At 47.9% G+C, this 17,549-nt stretch overlaps 1 long non-coding RNA gene across 2 annotated transcripts; it reads right to left on the bottom strand.

The window, feature by feature from the left end:
* Positions 1 to 1,374: 1,374 nt before the first annotated feature.
* Positions 1,375 to 15,855, bottom strand: LOC136146569 (uncharacterized). 2 transcript variants are annotated; one of them, XR_010659019.1, is made up of 3 exons: positions 6,268 to 15,855; positions 2,457 to 5,606; positions 1,375 to 2,107 (listed from the first exon to the last, which is right to left on the bottom strand). It is a non-coding gene; the product is annotated as an uncharacterized lncRNA (long non-coding RNA). The 2 variants fall into 2 exon arrangements; XR_010659018.1 differs by having other exon boundaries at positions 1,375 to 5,606; positions 6,268 to 9,217; positions 9,723 to 15,855.
* Positions 15,856 to 17,549: the final 1,694 nt, after the last annotated feature.

Below are 17,549 nucleotides of genomic sequence, written 5' to 3'. Positions count from 1 at the left end.
TCCCCTCATTTTAAACAGCAAGAGCATTTAAATTAAAATGTTAAGTAAATAATGTTTTGGGTTATTGGCAGAAATTACTAAAATCATTCCAGTGGAGAGAAAATGGCTAACTTCTGGCACACCCTGTATTAGATAAATGAGGTGGCTTTCTCCCAAGTGACACCCTGAAGACAGGTGCCCGGCCAGCACAGAGGCCTGTGCCAAGGCCGGGGCTGCTCAGGGCAGGAGTCCTGGGAAGGGGCAGCTGATGCCCGTGAGGACAGGCTGTTGGAATAGACGCTCCGAGATGCCCCAGAGAAGGACAACGTCAGTTAGCCCTGGAAGCCTCACTAAGACCTGTCCGGACGAGCCAGAGGAGAACTGGGGCAGCACCCAGGTCTGACCTCTGAACAGCCCCCGGGGACTGAGGTCAGCCTCGTCCAGTGGAAAGAGCCCTGAACGGGAGTCCAGCACTCCAGCATCAGAGCTCTGTGTCCCCGGGGAGCAAAGGGGCAGGCTCTGAAGGGTCTGGCTTCAAATTCCTTCCCTTCACTTTGTGAGTTTGCGTCCCGCCACAATTTACTTGTGGCTCAGTTCCCTCATCTGCTAAATGGGAGTAATAATGGTTCCTATCGTTGGTCTTTTTGAAAACCGAGACAATCACCTAAAGTACTTGACAGGATCTGGCAAGGATGAAGCTAAAATTCAATGAATGCTAGCTGTCTTATTATTTCTATTCTTTTTTTCCTTTAAACAGATCTTTTATTAAAGAGACAGCAGGTTATACACTCCTGAGGCCCACCCTGAAGGAGTGGCTACTACTGCTATTGTTATTATTCATTTTGTTTTAAATTGGGGCTTTTGGAATCATTCTGCTTTGCCTTGGAATGTGATGGCCTATGTTTGTATCCAGCTCAGCCTTTGGGGTATAATCTTAGGCAAGACCATCACAAACCGTTTAAACCTATAGTTTCCTTGTTCATAAAATGAGGCTAGTCCCTGTTCTGCAAGGTTGCATCTGGACTCAATGAAGTGGGGTCTGTGTATGAAGACATGGCACACTGCTGGACATGCAGAAGGTGACTGACAGATGATACTCCTCTCCCCTCCTCCCCCCACACACAGGAGCAGGCACACACACACACACACACACACACACGCACACACTCCTGTTTTAATCTTGGCCTGAGGCTGACAAGCCCCAGATTGGTGCTCAGTGACAACTCTGGCTTTATCAGCCCCCTTAGGGGTATTTGCATATTGGTAGAGACAAGAAAACACTTCCCATTTCAAAACAGTGAAATGGTAGGATTACCAGACCTCATTCCAACACTCATTTCATTCACTGAGGACGTAAATACGTGTCTTATAACAACTTTATTTCATTACAAAAAAAATGACACGTGTTTAGAAAAGAGCAAACAATTCAGAGATGAATAGAAGTAAATTCAATAGACTCTTAAATCTTTTTCCCCCTCTAGTTTCCCTTCTGTACCCCAGTTGCAGTGTTGACAGCTGATGTATATCACTCCAAACGGCTTGTTATTGATTAGTCACTAAGTCAGGGCCAGCCCAGGGGCATGAGCCAAGGCCTGGGCGGCTTTTTTGTGACCCCATGGACTGTAGCCCGCCAGGCTTCTCTGTCATGGAATTTCTCAAGCAAGAGTACTGGAGTGGGTTGCCATTTCCTTCTCTAGAGGATTTTCCCAACCCAGGCATCAAACCTGCATCTTCTGCGTTGGCAGTTGAATTCTGTACCACTGACTCACCAAGGAAGTGCCACGTCTCTTGTTAGGTTCCTAGAATATGTTTATTTATCACCTGTAAAAAGTGAAGGGAAGTCACTCAGTCGTGTCCGACTCTTTGTGACCCCATGGACTATAGCCTATCATGCTCCTCCCTCCATGGGATTTTCCAGGCAAGAGTACTGGAGCGGGTTACCATTTCCTTCCCCAGGGGATCTTCCCAACCCAAGGATCGAACCCAGGTCTTCTGCATTGTAGGCAGACGCTTTTACCGTCTGAACCACCAGGGAAGTACATGTCTCATTCACTCTTTACAGTTAGGTTTTCAGTTTGGGCTTCGCTCATGGGGTCGCTCATGACTGAGCAACTTTCACTCATATCACCTACAGGAGTAGGAAAAAAAAGATGTTTAAAAAAAAATCATACTATACATATTTCCCTGCCTAACTTTTTCACTGAATGCATCATAGCCATCTCTCCAGATGAATAAAAGGAAAAAAAATTACTGTCATAGACATTTAATTCAACACTGCAGATGTACCATAGTTTATTGGGCCTTTCCCCTGTTGATGAATATTAGCTTTGTAGAGTTTTCTGGTTTTCTCTCATCAGTTCAACCCATGTAGCGGTAATCATCATGACCGTGTAAGCTGAAGGGTTTTGGTTCCCATGGTTAGAGACCCAGACGTGCGATTTCTAGTCAAAGAGAAAAAGCGGTGTCTGCACCCTTACTTGGCGCTGGTGCTAAGTCGCTCAGTCGTGTCCGGCTCTTTGAGAGCCTCTGGACCGTCCGTAACCCACCAGGCTCCTCTGTCCACGAGACGCTCCAGGCGAGAATACTGCAGTGGGTTGCCGCACCGTCCTCCAGGGGACCTTCCCGACCTGCGGATTGAACCCACATCTCTCACATCTCCTGCATGATAGGTGGGCTCTAGACCACTAGCGCCACCTGGGAAATTGAGGAGTCAGAAATTTGTTGACTACAAAGCAACAATCTTCTAGAAAGCTTGGAGAATTGGCTGGGGCGGGGCCTGGGGGCGGGGTGGGCAGGGTCCACATCTACTAAATACCAAACACTTACTGTTATGAATTATCTCAAGTCCTCCCCTTAATCCTAGATTGGGGAATAAAGACTAAGAAATACCCATCACACAGATGTGGAAACTGAGGCTCAGAGAGAATAAAGCATTTGCTCAATTTGGGAGATTTTGAGATCTCAGCCCAACTCCAAAAAGCAAAAGAGCTGTTACCCCTCATAGCTGCCATTGTAGTTTGAACCATAAGCAGAAGACATCTGGTGCAGGAAGACCTGAAAGATCCCAAAGGTGAGAGGTGTCTGCTGTTGGGCGGTGGGGCAGGCTGAGGGCCATCTTTCTGAGCAAGCAATGTTATTAACTGTCTCTGTCTTTCCTTTCCCTGTTTCCAATTCATCAACCTATTGGCTAAGCATCACCTTTGACAGAAAGGCAGAAGAGATCCCCCAATCTGGAACACCTAAAGATGCCAGTGTGGCCTCTTATCCCTTTCTTATTTATGCAGGCTGGGGGAAAGCTGATGCTTTGTGGATGACCTGTGGGCTCCACTGCGTTGAACTGGCAGGAAGGACGCTCAGCTGGCAGGGGGACTGTCCAGAGCACAGGGAAACCTTGGCATTTCGAAATCTAGGAAAGCCTGAGGAAGGAAAATACTTCAGCAGGTCTGGGCCGTGGGGCCTGGAAAGAAATTTCTGGCTTCTAGTCATTTAAATAACTAATTTGAATTTTGACGACACAGAGACGGATAGATAAGAGATAAAATAACATGAGGAGACACCAACGACAGAGATCGTCTGATTGACCAGAGCTAGCCAAGCGTTTACGAGGTTGTCACGGGGATCATTCAAATGGACTATTTGAATCTTATTTGACTATGGGATGGAGTTAGTGTGGTCAAAGGCTCACCCACAGTGACCGAGACAGCACGCAGTAGTTGTCCTCAGTAATGATTGTTGGTTGTACTGCACACTTGGGTTCCCAGAGCCGCCTTCTCATGGAATCCTTGCAAACTTCCTGTGAGGCCACAGGCAGGAGAACTATTTTTCATACAAAGAAACTGAGATTGGAAAATCCGAGGGCAATGGGAAGCAGAGCTGGAAGGGCCTGCTTCCAGGAAGCTGGAGGAGTCTGAAGATGGATTGCCAGACTCAGACCCTTCTCCCACTCCTGACTCCCTTCCTGCCAAAATGCACAGGGCTCAAGTCCAGAGCTACACGGCCTTTGGTCTGATCAGGGGGATGAGCTATCTCTGGCAGAGGCCAGGGTGAAGAAGAGAACAAAAGGCTTAGCTCTCCTATATCATCAAAGGTTTTTTAAAAAAAAACCTTAAGTGTCTCCGTGTTATTTAGAAGCGGGCAGCCCTGAGTTCTGATCCTGCCTCAGGCGCTGACTGCTGTGTGCCCGTGGTCATGGCACTTCACCTCTCTGAACCTTGTGTGGGTCGTCTTGTATAAAGAACAAAGGAATACTGAGAAGGGGGAAATACTTAGAAAGATATCCCAGAGCACTTAGGGCCTGGCAAGGGGTGAGCAATTAAATAGCTGTATTCATCCTTTCTGTGGTCCTTCCATGAGGTTTACCCGTTGCCAGCACAGAGCAGGGGGTGTCAGATGTGAGCCTACACACAGATCCTCTGGACAACGGGCCAAAAGAGCCCGTTGAACTCTGACTCAGGTCCCTAAGGAACCTGGCCCGTAGGGGACCCTGGAACTATGCCGTGGTGGCAAGTGGCTTAGGCAGAGGCCGGAGGGGTCCAAGTGCAGTCCTGAGAAACGCCCTGGCTCTGGACGGTCCCTGGGGGCTTGGGAAGGCCCTTCCTGATGGGCTCCAGCTTGAAGCGTCCCAAACACCCTGCTCTCTGGCCCTCCCCTCCCCAGACTGAACTGGCCTCTCTCACTGCTGCGGGCTGAGGATGCCACATTTAACCCCCTGACTAGTCAGGAGTGGGCACTGCAGGAGGCCAAGCATGCTAAGTCAGCCCCCTTCTGCTTCCCCCTCTCTCAAAGCCTGCCTCCAGCTCCCAGCCCAGCAGCGTGGGTCTCGGCTTGCCAGCCCTGTCCTCAGGCTCCCCTGAATAGCATCCCCTGGTGTGCGTGACCCTAGCTGTGCAGGCACAGCCTAGTATTTGCATCTGGTCCGAGGTTTCCATGGCTCCTGCTGCCCCCTTGAGGCCGGTCCCTGCAGGTTTGCTGAGCCCGGACCACAGTTTGAAGAGGTTGGGTAAAGTCAGCCAGGGACATAGAGACCCCAAAGAGCAAGGGAGGTCCGAAGGGTGGTTTTGCTCCAGCCCATGGCATCACTCACCAGCTGGATACCCAGAGCCCAGCCAGATGGCAACAGAGTGTAAGAGAAATGATCTATGTCTTGGGGTGGCTCTGTACTCACCTTGACCTCCCTATCTGTAAAATGGGAATAATGGTGATGGTACCCCCACATGGCCTTTGAGAGAACAGATAATCACTTGGCCAGAAGGAGATAATAACGATTATGAATATGGCTAAATTTTATATCCTGCTCCCCATCAATTTCAATGTAGCCTCCACAATCACCTCTGCGTTTGTCTCCTCAATCTTCTCTTTCATGCTTTCTTGGTTCACTGTTGCCTTGACCTGATTCACATGTCAGCTTCTCCAGATCATCTGTCCTGGCACAGGGTGCATCCAGATCTTTGCGTGGCGGGGGCATGCCTTTGTGATGTAGGGGGGTGGTTGCTGACCCCCAGAGGGTGCTCCAGACCTTGGCCAGTACAAGAGACAATCAGGGGTGCAGCTATGACCCAGTCTTACCCAGACTCTGCGTGAGTCAGAATATTTCAGGTCCATGGCCAAGGGAGATTCTAGAGCTGTACCTGCCAAATAGTAAGAATGGCAGCTCTCAATTATTAAGCACCTACTGTTTTTCAGGCATCAGGTAGTGTTTTACTGAATCATCTGAAGTAACACCGAGGTAGGTTTTACTGGTCCCATTTTACAGGTGGGAACACCAAGGCTTGCAGAAATGATAAGTGTTGCTCAAGTTCAGACAGCTGTGAAATGGGGAAATCTTTTTGGCACCGTTGTTTGCCTGGTTCACAAACTTCTGCACCCTTGCCCTCATGGGTCATGTGGCCCAATCTGCCCAAGTGTGAGAGTTCTGTATCCTGCGGGGAGAACAGTCACCGTGCTCAAGGCTGGGGAGTCCGTGTGCCTCAGTCCAGGCTTCCCGGTGCGGCTGGGGTCCTCTCGGGTCTTACAGCACCTCTACAGCTCCTCAGCCGCCCCAGATCCCAGAAAGGCCTCCGGGATGGAGGAGGCACAGTGTCTTAGGGCCCTCAGAGGCAGTCAGGGTTCTAGATTCAACATGCCTGGGTGCTCGCTCTTCTGGCCTCAGTAAGGAGTCCAGACTATCGGAGGGTGCTTCCCAGCAGAGCCCAGGGGCTCAGACTTCCTGTCTCCACCACTTCCTAGCACCATGGCCTTGCTGAACACCAGTGCCTGCACGTGGGAACCAGGGGTCATAAGGGTACTGACCTCAAGGGCTGGCAGGAGGATCTGGTGAGCTAAGACCGTCAGGGGCTTCTCCAGCACAGCCCCGGGAGGAGGTGGGCGCCAGCAGGGGCAGCTGTCATCAGTAGTGTCAATTCACTGATCATCTCATATTGATCTGAAGTTTTTGTCTTTGCATAAGATAAAATGGAAAAAAGTAACTTGTGATGGATTGATAAAGATGACTTTATAGCTAGCCAAGGTTCTTCAAAACAAAGCCTGTATGCGGCCAAATAGTAAAAGAAGTCTTTTCTTGTGAAAAGGGAATTTCTGGGGGCTTCCCTGGTGGTCCATGGTTGAGACCCTGCACTTCTGATGTGGGGGGGGGGGCATGGATTCCATCCCTGGTTAGTGAGCTAAGCTCCCACATGTCATGGGGTGCAGCTGAGAAAACACGGGGATCGTGACTCTGAAGTGCCTGAGTCTTTTAGGGAACACTTTCGCCTGTTTTTAGGGTTTACTTTTAATTATCTATCTTTAATTGAAGGATTCTTTCCTTTCCAATGTTGAGTTGGTTTCTGCTGTGTGAAGGGTGCACCAGCTGAAGTGTACCTACGTCCCCTCCTCGCGCACCTCCCCCGATCCGGGACTTGCATCTTAACGCAGAAGTGAGGGTCTTTCAGAAATGGCTGTTCTGAAATTTGCCCTTGAGTCTGCCAGACGTCACAGGGAAGGGACAGGGCATTGTGCTATTTTAAAAACATCGCTGCTGACTGCTTCCCAGAATTCTGCTCTTTACTTTGAACTCCGCAGACTGGGGACAGGTGACTTGGCAAAAACTTTGTTCCTAATTGTCTATTTCCTTGTTTCTGCAACACTCCCCACTCTGGCCGTGGGCAGGCTGCATCCGTGAAAGCTCTAATCTGGAAATGGGGAGGGCTGAATAGAAGTTTCCACTCGTAGCCAGCCAGCCGTGCCACCCTGGGCAAGTTGCATCACCTCTGTGGACCTCCTCTTCTCCATCAGTAAAATGAGGTCATTGAACTAGGCGGTAATTTACCTGGCATCTTGAAATTCTCGACTTTCTTTTCAGTAAATATTAAGCCATTACCTTATCTTCCTAGTCACAAAGAATTCAAATATATCTGGATTATCTTTGCCCACCCCAGGGCCCATTACAGTGGAAGGGACCTAGTATTCTGGCCCCAAGATGGTAAATAACCAAAGTGATACTGCAGGCTGTGTTGCACTGACCCCATTTCTCCCCCTTAACGTGTGGTCTAATGCCTCTATTATAGGGCTGTTGACAGAGACTGCACACAAACCTTCTAACACATAGTAGGCCCTCAGGAGTCTTCTGCTGAATGACAGGGCCTGTGTAGGGCTGGTTGGAATGAAAATACTGGCTCACAAAAACGAATGCTGCTCCTGCTGCCCCAGCAAGCTGGGGGCATGTCTGTCCCCGTCAGACATCCTCCAAAACATGCTTCATAGCACCATCCAGCTGAACACGGGAAGGTCTATTCTCTTCTGTGGTGGGCTTGGAAATAGGTAAAGATTTCAGCCTAATGATTGATGTGAAAAACACTGGTTTGTTCCCCAAAGTAGAGCTGAATCTTTTACCCCGGAAGAGAATGTTCAGGGAAGCCAGTTGTCCTCTTTAAAAAAAAAACACACTTTTTCAACATTGAACATTGAGGTAGGCCCTTAATCTAGTATTTTAGCACCTTCAAATCCAAGAAAGCTCAAGATAGAAGGCAGCTTAGAGAACTCAAGCTCAACCCCTCATCTGATTAGTAAAGAAACTGAAGATCCAGGGGGAGAAGGGAGCCCAGCTGAAGCAGGCAGTTATTAAGCTGAGATGGGGCGACGTTAAACGAGCAGGTGAACTGCCTCTGTGCAGTGCTATGAACAGCACATTCACGCCCGTGAGCCCACGTGGTGGCCCTGGGAGGTAGACAGCAGCACCTCTGGTTTTTTGTTTGGGGGAGTTTTCTTTGCTTTTAGTTTGGCTGCTTTTTTTATGCTGCACTTTGCAGCATGTGAGAGTTAAGTTTCCTGACCAGGGATTGAACCCAGACCCCCTTCACTGGGAGCACACGTCTTAACCACTGGACCAGCCAGGGAAGTCCCAGTGCCTCTGGCAAAGGAGGAAATTAAAGTTCACGGTTTTGGAAGGATCTGCCCATGATCGCCCAGCCACATCCCCTAACCCCCGTGGCTGAACCAGAATGTCTCGCCACGGCTGTGGGAATTGTTGAAGCGATTCCAAAGGGAGGCACATGTGCCGGGACCCTCGGGGCTCTCTCCCGCAGCCCGTGGGAGCTGAGGCGAGGCTGTGAGACACAGGGCAGCTGGCACGTGTGGGCACAGAGTACTCACTCCTGTGCCCCGGATCAGGGAAGACAGACTGGGCCACTCTCGAGGGCTGTCCACGTGCCCAGGCTCCTACCAAGTATCAGAGGCATCAGAGACTGCCATCTCTGGCTTATCTGAAGAGATGGAGGTAATTCCCATGAACCAGTTGGAAAGAGTATCATTCATAAATAAAAAAAGAGCAAATTACTGACACACACACCAACAGGGAAGATGCTCAGAGGAGAGCCACAGTATGTTGAGTAGACAAAGCCAGGTTCAAACGAATTCTTGCTGTATGATTCCATTTATATGAAACTCTAGAGAAGACTAATTCATAGAGACCTGGGGCAGAGTGGGTGAACAGGATAGAAAGAATGGGGTGGGATGAGATACAATTAGGTTTACATAACTCTCTTAAAAGATAGTTGACCAGAGCGGCAGGGAGAAACAACCAGTATTCAACCTCTCCCAAGGAGCTAACTTGGCTTCGCTGGTAGCTTAGCTGGTAAAGAATCTGCCTGCAATGCAGGAGACCCCGTTTTGATTCCTGGGTCAGGAAGATCTCCTGGAGAAGTGATAGGCTACCCACTCCAGTATTTTTGGGCTTCCCTCGTGGCTCAGATGATAAAGAATCCACCTGCAATGCGGGAGACCTGGGTTCAATCCCTGGTTTGGGAAAATCCCCTGGAGAAGGGCATGGCAACCCACTCCAGTCTTCTTGCCTGGAGAATCCCCATGGACAGAGGAGCCTGGTGGGCTACAGTTCGTGGGGAGGCAAGAGTTGGACATGACTGACTGACTAACCACAGCACAGTACAGCAAGAAGCTAACCAGTTTTGGAATGAATCAAAGTCCATAGACAGAATTTTCCCTGCACTTTAATTTTCCTCATGCCTCTTGCTCAACCTCCAGACTTCTGACCTTGGCTTGAGGGCAGTCTCCCTACACCTCTTGGCTTTCATTGCCGAGGTCCCTGAGGCACTTCCAGATCCCACCACCCCACCCCCTGCGTCCTTACCCCTTCCCTCCAGCCAGAGCAAACCAGCATCCTCTGTCACCCTCAGAGGAACCCGGTACCAAGAGACACGAACTGCAAAATGGTGGTTGAAGCTGCAAGATACAGCACGAAGAGGGGAGTCTACCTTCCTCTGATGTTCTTTCAAACAGATTCATTTCTCCTTTGATGTTCTCATGAAAATTCAGATTTTTCTTCCTGACAAGACCATACGGTGAAGTTTACAAGAAATTCAGATTGAGCTTAGAAGAGAAATGCAGTGGCTAGTTGGAATAAGACCATTGGCTTTGAGATGAGATAAATGTGAGTTCAAATGCCAACTCGGCCACTTCATGAAAGCCTGACTTTCAAATAGCAGACCTGGCTACACCAGAGCCGAAGCGATGATGAGTCGTGCTGAGGACGGGATGTTTGCAAAGTACCTTGTTCAGCCCTTCTTGTGTAGCCTTCATTTAGTCTTCATAACAACCCCATGAGGTAGGTTATGTCTGTAGGAGAGGAAAGTCAGGTTCAGACCCAACGTGACTGAGAGATGAAAGTGAGGTCCTCCCCAAAAGAGGAGGTGGCGTTAAAGCTGAAGCTCCCAGCCCCTCTGCCACTCTGTTGTGTTATTATGATTATTACTCCCGATAGCCTGACTGCTAGGAAATTACTTTGCATCTTGTATCAGGAAGGGTCTTATCTCCTCAACTGGACTGCCATCTATTTGATTAAAGGATTTATATCTCCTTCACCTCTGTATCATCAACCCCTCCCCTGTGCACATTGGAGGATCTCATTAAATAGCAACTGAGACACATGGATAGGCTTTGGAGAGAATTTTCTGACAGCCTATCTTTTCCTCTCCACTCATTAGGAAAAGAAAAAAAACAAGGTCACCTTAAATATGAATGTTCCATTATAAAAGTAAACATATCAAATGCAGAAAATTCAGAAAACTATAAAAATAGGGAGAAAAAATAAATTTTGATCTAACCACCCAAAGATTTGTTTAGATAAATGATGTTTTATCTCATTTCCTTCCAGTCTCCCTGTGCAGGGATTTTTACTATTGCTCTTTATCAAAGAGATTATTCTTTATAAATGTTTTTTTATAATTTAAAAAAAGGGTATTTGCACATTGCAAGAGAAAAAAAAAACATGAAAAATGATACAAATTATTCAAAAGATCAAAACCAAGAGATAGTTAATATTAACTCTGACATATCTTGACTTCTTTCTCTGCATTTCCTTCTGAGAACTCCAAATTGCAGGATAGGGGGGAGGGCAGCCTTGGCTGAGGTTCCAATTAGCTGAAGAACCTGTTTATGATCCATGAACCCATACTGAAGAAGACAGAGGTGTTTGTTCCATTGTTTTAACACTGAATGTGGAAAGTACCAAATTTCTTATTTATTCTTAATAATTATATGATATTCTATTGTATGGCCGAACCCCAAATCATTTAAGCAGTTCTGAGTGATTGGGCATGTCGGGGGTTTACAGGCATATTTGTAAACACCAGTGAAGTGGGCATCTCCGCTGTTACCTCTGCTAGCAGGCTCTCTGGTCACTGATGAAGGGGTGACCGGGGCAGCCATGTGGACTCCTGGACTTCAAAGGTTGAGTTTCACCCATATTCCACTCTGGTTCTTTTTGGTATAAAAGCCTGAGCTGCCCACAGATCCAAGAGAGCCAGTGAATTTGATTCATCCGGAGGAGTAGGTTTCTGATCAGGAAACTTTGTGGGTTCCCCTGGAAATCTCCTGCAATTTTTCTAGACTGCCGGCTTCTAATTGGCCTCACAGATGGATGCATCGGGCTGGAGAGGGCACAGGAGCAGAAAAGGAACTTTTAAAAATGGACCTGTGCGTGTGAGAAACAGTCCAGCGCTTCAGAGGAAGCAAAGGAAAGACACCCAGATTCCCCATTCCCTTTCCAGAGGCAACTGTTGTCCATGGATTCTTATGCGTCCTTCAGGAGCTGTCTACACTTACATGATCTTTTCTCTGTCTTTCCGCCTATTTATTCACTTGTCTGGGTTTCCCAGATGGCTCAGTGGGTAAAAAATCCTCCTGCAATGCAGGAGACACAGGTTCGATTCCTGGGTCAGGAAGATACCCTGGAGGAGGGCCTGGCAACCCACTCCAGGATTCTTGCCCAGAGAATCCCATGGACAGAGGAGCCTGGTGGGTTACAGTTCATGGGGTCGCAAAGAGTCGGACACGACTGAAGTGACTGAGCGCACATTCACTTGTCCAACTCTCTTTTTTCCATGTATCTATATAGCTAACTACTTATCCATTCATCCATATAAAAAATCAGGGATCTTTAAATGAATGTTTATCACAAATAGAGCAGTTTAGAATGGACTTTAAGATGCAGAATCCTGGGCCCCCAACCCAGCCACCCAGCTTTGTAACAGTAGCCAAGATGCCTTATTTTCTTTGCTTCTGTTTCCTCGTGTCTAAGATGAGCTCCCTAATGCCTCCCAAGGAGGCTGTGACTGTGCCTTGGGACATGGAGATGGGGAGGTCAGTGGAATGGAGAGTGAAGGTTTTGCTCTCCCAAGACCTGCAGGCAGGAAGGACAGCAGAGAAGTCTTCCACCCAAATGAGGGCACAGGAGAGGAGAACGCGGAAGCAGGGTGGCTAAGGGGAGTCCAACCTTGGGCCTGGGCTGGTCACATTGGCATCCTCACCTGGTGTGAGGGGACAGCGTGATCCTTCGTAAACATTACCTCACCTGCTCTGCAGGAGATAAGGTGTTTGCTAAACTTTGTGGGACGAGCGGGCCCTTCCGCATGACCACCGCCAGGCCAGCTGCCTGCTCAGACCAGCTGCGGGGGCCTCCAGCTCAACTCGCCCCAAATACAGGAACCAGCAAATGGTGCTGGGTCTATTTAGTGTAAATAGAGGCAACTGGTCTTGAGATGAAGGACACGAGGTCACAGCTGGGAGAGGCGCAGTGTGGGGTTCAACCCTCTGCTGCGGCACTAGCTCTGGGGTGACCTCTGGGGTTGGGGTGAGCATCAGGGCCTCTGTGTGGTGCGACCACGTGGAGGGTGCCCCCTGGAGCTGTGCGGCGGGGCAGTCCTTGGTCCTCGACGACGCGGAAAGTCTAGTCACCTAAGTCCGCCGCTGTTCCCCCTGGCACTGTGCCCATCCGCAGCTGGCTCTCGCCTTCCGTGCTGCTTCCTAATTCCAACTCTTAATTATGATTACACAGCTTTAGTACGTAGAGTTGATGTTAAGTAATGGCCCTGATTAAGAATGAATTTCAATTAAGCTTCATTCAGAACCTGCCTACAGTTGACAAAGATTTGCAGCCTGGGAAGGGGAAAGCCCGCCTGTGCACAGAAGTTTGACCTTCCTGCTGCTGATCTGTCTTGGCCAGATGGGTCTGCTTGATTTTGTGGCCTCAAGAGCACATTTCCTCACCACACTGGGCTTGTGTGCCAAGTCGCTTCAGTAGTGTCTGACTCTGTGCGACCCTGTGGACTGTAGCCCACCAGGCTCCTCTGTCCATGGGATTCTCCAGGCAAGAATACTGGAGAGGGTTGCCATGCCCTCCTCCAGGGGATCTTCCTGACCCAGGGATTGAACCCACATCTCTTACATCTCCTGCATAGGCAGGCGGGTTCTTTACCACTAGCGCCTCCTGGGAAGCCCTTCCTCACCACACTATATGGGATATAAACTACATTTCCACCTTCCCTCCCACCCAGCCACATACTCAGAACACAGGCAACAAGGAAACAGAACTAAACTACCCTGGAAGTAGGGAAACCGCACTTCTGAAGGTTCAGCCGAAGGGTCAGCACCCACCTCCCAGGTGAATGCCACCTGCATTGCCCATTCTGTCTTAGGAAACAAAGCCCACTTGCTGTTCTCCAACTCTCATGATACCCACTCTACAGATGGGAAAACCAAGGTTCTTGAAGGCTGAGACTCACGGCTAGTGGGAGTAAAGGGAAGACTGGAAATCAGATCTGATCTCTGTGTTGTGCTCCCTCCAGTTGGAACACATCCTTCAGTAAAGGGCAAACGTCTATGGTTTAGGAGAAGCCAACCTCCTTTTATTCCCTATTGGGCCATGTAAACCAGTGTATCCCATACTTCAGGGCTCATGTGCCTTGCAGGTGTGTTCTGCCACATCCACAAACACCATCAAGTACCTAACAGTGAAAAACAAACTCATTTGTTTTAAAACAAAACTTTCTACCCTGCTTTAGAAACTGCCATCAAGCAAAAGTTATCACAAAAATACAACAATAAAAAATGAAACAAAGTTATTAAATTCAAACCAGAAACTGTTACCTTCTAAAAGTGTAAGACTCAGACTTGGTCTTAGAGCAATGTTAAACACACAAACATGAAACTGGAACTTTGTCCTTGGGATCATCAGAAGGCTTGAAAAAGAGTTGGAGAGAAAATCGTTATGTTGCAATGTGATTCAATGTTATTTAAAATCCTATACCAGCATCCTCTAAGATAGACTCAAGAGCCCAGCGTGAGAGGGAAAGTGTGTCCAACACTTTCCAAGACACTGATCTAGGCCTTTAGCACATAGTTCCAGACTTTGCCTCTGAGTAATACTGCCCTTCAGCTGCTCCATGGGTGACAAAATCCTGTCCAGAATTCAGCCCTCCTATCCCCAAGCCCTGACCCAAGGATGAGGTGCGGACATTCCTTTGGTGTTTCAAGTGCAAACACAATGAAATCAAATTCTTTCCAGGCCAGGTGGTGGGGTGAGTCCAGCTGCTGATGAGTCTGACCAACCAGTGTTGAATGTCATCACCAGCCCAGCATCGTTCATGATACTAGATTCCTGTCTTACAAAATCACTCACTGAAAAACTAAACTCTAAAAACATTTTGATTTTTCTAGAAGAAAATGTTAAGTGAAAAATGGAATTCAATTACCTTGAAAATAAAAGGGGCAATTTCACTCACCAATGCCATACTTAGAAGTTCAATTTGAAAACAGTCATTCAGATGAATCCCAGGCCAGTTAAAGGGGGGAGAAAGAGGAAATTATTTATTAATCCCCTCTCAATCTAATCCTTCTGACTGAGTGAATCTTCCTTAGACTCAAAAAAGGTAGATGGACTTGAAACACAATTAATTAAGCACATTAATAATTCAAGCCACAGAACTTTTCCTTTAAAAGTTGGGTATTTAGAGGACTCATTTGCTTAACGTAACCAATCTAGTGACCCCAAAGCCCAAAACCAGAAGAGTACTCTTCTGAATGGCGCTGAAGGACTCCCTGTTCTTTTCCACGGGATTTGGGGTGAAGTTACAACCAAACCCTTTAACAGAGTCAGAGAATTTTAGGTAAACCTGGCCAATATGTTCCCATTTCCGACACCTGGAAAACTCCACTAGAAAAGAAGACAGTCTTGTTCAAAGTGGAAAATCAATATGGAAATTAACTTATGCCAGACAACCAGACAGACATCATTAACCAAACATAACCAGACAGACATAAGCAGTGGTCCACTACTGCTCATACTTTCTTTATATTTCTATGCCTGGCATTGGAGTGATGGTTTCTGAAGCCATACTTAGCATATTTTCTCCTGTCATGAATAGCAACAGCTGGAGCCTCACTGCAAAGGGTTGGATGTCTGCTCTGCAAATTGCCAGCTGTGGAACTTGAGATCTCAGTTTCCCCATCTATAAAATGTGGATAATTATAGCACCTACCTCATATCAGATTGCTGTAAAGATTGAATGACAGTGTGCTTAGCACAATGCTTGGCGCATAGTCAGTGCTCAGTGGACAGCTGATGGTTGGTATTAACCCTGGCTCAAGCTTGTGGCAAGGTTTTTCTCAGCAGTTCCTGACTTGCCTGTTGGGAGAAGATGCTTCTCTGCTCAGAAGTGTTCAGAACACCTGCAGGAAGGTAGTGAGCAACTCCACTCCTCTGTGAGTCTCTGAGATACTTCTCTGTCCTCAGTTCAGTTTTCTGCCCTCCACATGGGCCAAAGATTGATGGCCAGGGCCAAAGCAGGCACGATCATCTTCCTGAGGACCTGACTGATGGGGTGGCGCCACATGCAGCACATGGAAGAGGCTTGGGCTCAGATCGGCTCCGTCTTGGAAATCCATTTTGACTGGGAATCCAAAGATAATCCAAAGATTTCGTGTACACATGCCAAATGTGTACACACGTGGAGACATCTGCATCTCTCCCTCTCTCTGCGTATTTATCCCACACACATCTGGGCAAACACTCATCCCCCCAGGTGACATTGCACGCATGTAGCTGTTCAGTCCTATGATAAAGTGAAGCTTAATGTGCCTCAGCCTGGGGATTTATACTGAGCAATAAAATCCACAGAATCAAGAAATGCAAATAGATTGTCGAATATAATATTATCATTGTCAACATAAAAGGTTTTTTATTTACAGCCCCCCAAAAGAAAATACACAGCAGTGTCATTTGTTTCAGGGAATGCAAAAAAGGTTTCAACAACTAACAGGGCATGTTTCTGAGCAAAATATGCCCCGTATATGATGTCGGAACACCTATTGTCAGTGGCCGCGCGTGTCTGTGTCCTTGCAAACAAGCCCATGGAGTCGAGTTGGAGAAGGTCAATTCCAGCCTCTTTGAGCCACAGGCCACCTGCCTTGCCCACACACGAGCCAAGAAGCAGATTTACTCATCAGGAAAGGGCCTCTGGGGTTGGCCATACCCGAAGAGCGCTTCTCAGGACAAGGTGTCTGAAGAGTCGCTGATACAGCTTCCTGAGGGACGGAAGCGGGATGTGAGAGCGGCGGTGAAAGGGCTGGTGTGCTGGGCCAAGGCAGGCTGTGAGGAGGGCATGCCGCAGAGCAGGTGGGGACATCACTCCGTCTTCCCTCTGGAATGCATCTCTAGAAACTTCATCCTCACTTTCCCAAACGCTAAAGATCCTTCCAGCAACCCTTTTGTTGCACACATTACAGATCTCTGAGACCAGTTTTTTTCTTGGATTTGGTTGAAAAATAAATCCACTATTTTATTTAAGGATTTGGGTGTCCTGTGAGACCTGTTCACTATGATAGTTTCATTTCCATCTGAGAAGGAAGGATGCACCTTTATAAAGCTTTCAATAGTAATAATCACCTATTATGTTAGGTGATGCTAGCCGATTCCACCAATGGCCCAAAGAAATATGCAGGAATCTTCAGATCCACTTTACAGATGAGAAAACGGAGGTTTGAGAGAAGCAAAGTGCACTATCCACAGTCACCCAACTTGTAAGACAGAGAACCGAGACACACACGTTTAGGTTTGACTCGAGGCCACGGTCCTGAACTTTACCCTAACCTGCCTGAGCACCCATAGCCTCAGCCTGTCCTGAGTCCCCCAACAAGGGCACATCACTCAGTCCTCCCGGGTGAGGTAGGCATTACGGTTGCAACTCACAGATGAGCAAAGTGAGGATCCAGAGAGGAAAAGCGTCTGTCCAGGTCATACAGATATTATGGAGCTTGACTAGGCTTTGGACCCCAAGCCCTGTTTTCACATCCTGCAGGATATAAAATGAGAGGCTGAAGGTGTAGTGATTATGACTTTTCAGTCCACCATACTCCCTATCAGTCCTACCCACTGGGCGAGTTCCATGAGTTTTAGCAATCAAATCAGTGACCTCATTTTGCATGCAACAACTCCTAGTTCTTACTTGCAGCTCATTTGGACAAGGAAGGTCTTCATGTTTGAGAAGATGATTCAGTAAAGCACTCCTGGCCATCCCCAGGGTTTTTGCATCCAGGGTGGGTTGAAAGGGTCATGTCAGTCAACTCCAACTAAAGAGGGAGGGGAGGAAACCCCACCTCAGGGAGCAAGTTGATCTCCAGGGATTACATGCTCTTAACTCAGTCCTGATTCATCCACCACAGATCCCCTCTTGACCTTCCACCACGAAAAGTCATGACAGAGCCCAAAGCGTGGTGAGCTCCGTTTGTCTGCCGTCACTGGAGCC

The sequence above is a fragment of the Muntiacus reevesi genome, chromosome 14 (assembly GCF_963930625.1).
Source record: "Muntiacus reevesi chromosome 14, mMunRee1.1, whole genome shotgun sequence".
In the NCBI taxonomy this organism is placed as follows: Eukaryota; Metazoa; Chordata; class Mammalia; order Artiodactyla; family Cervidae; genus Muntiacus; species Muntiacus reevesi.
This window is presented reverse-complemented; position numbering and strand designations above follow the sequence as displayed.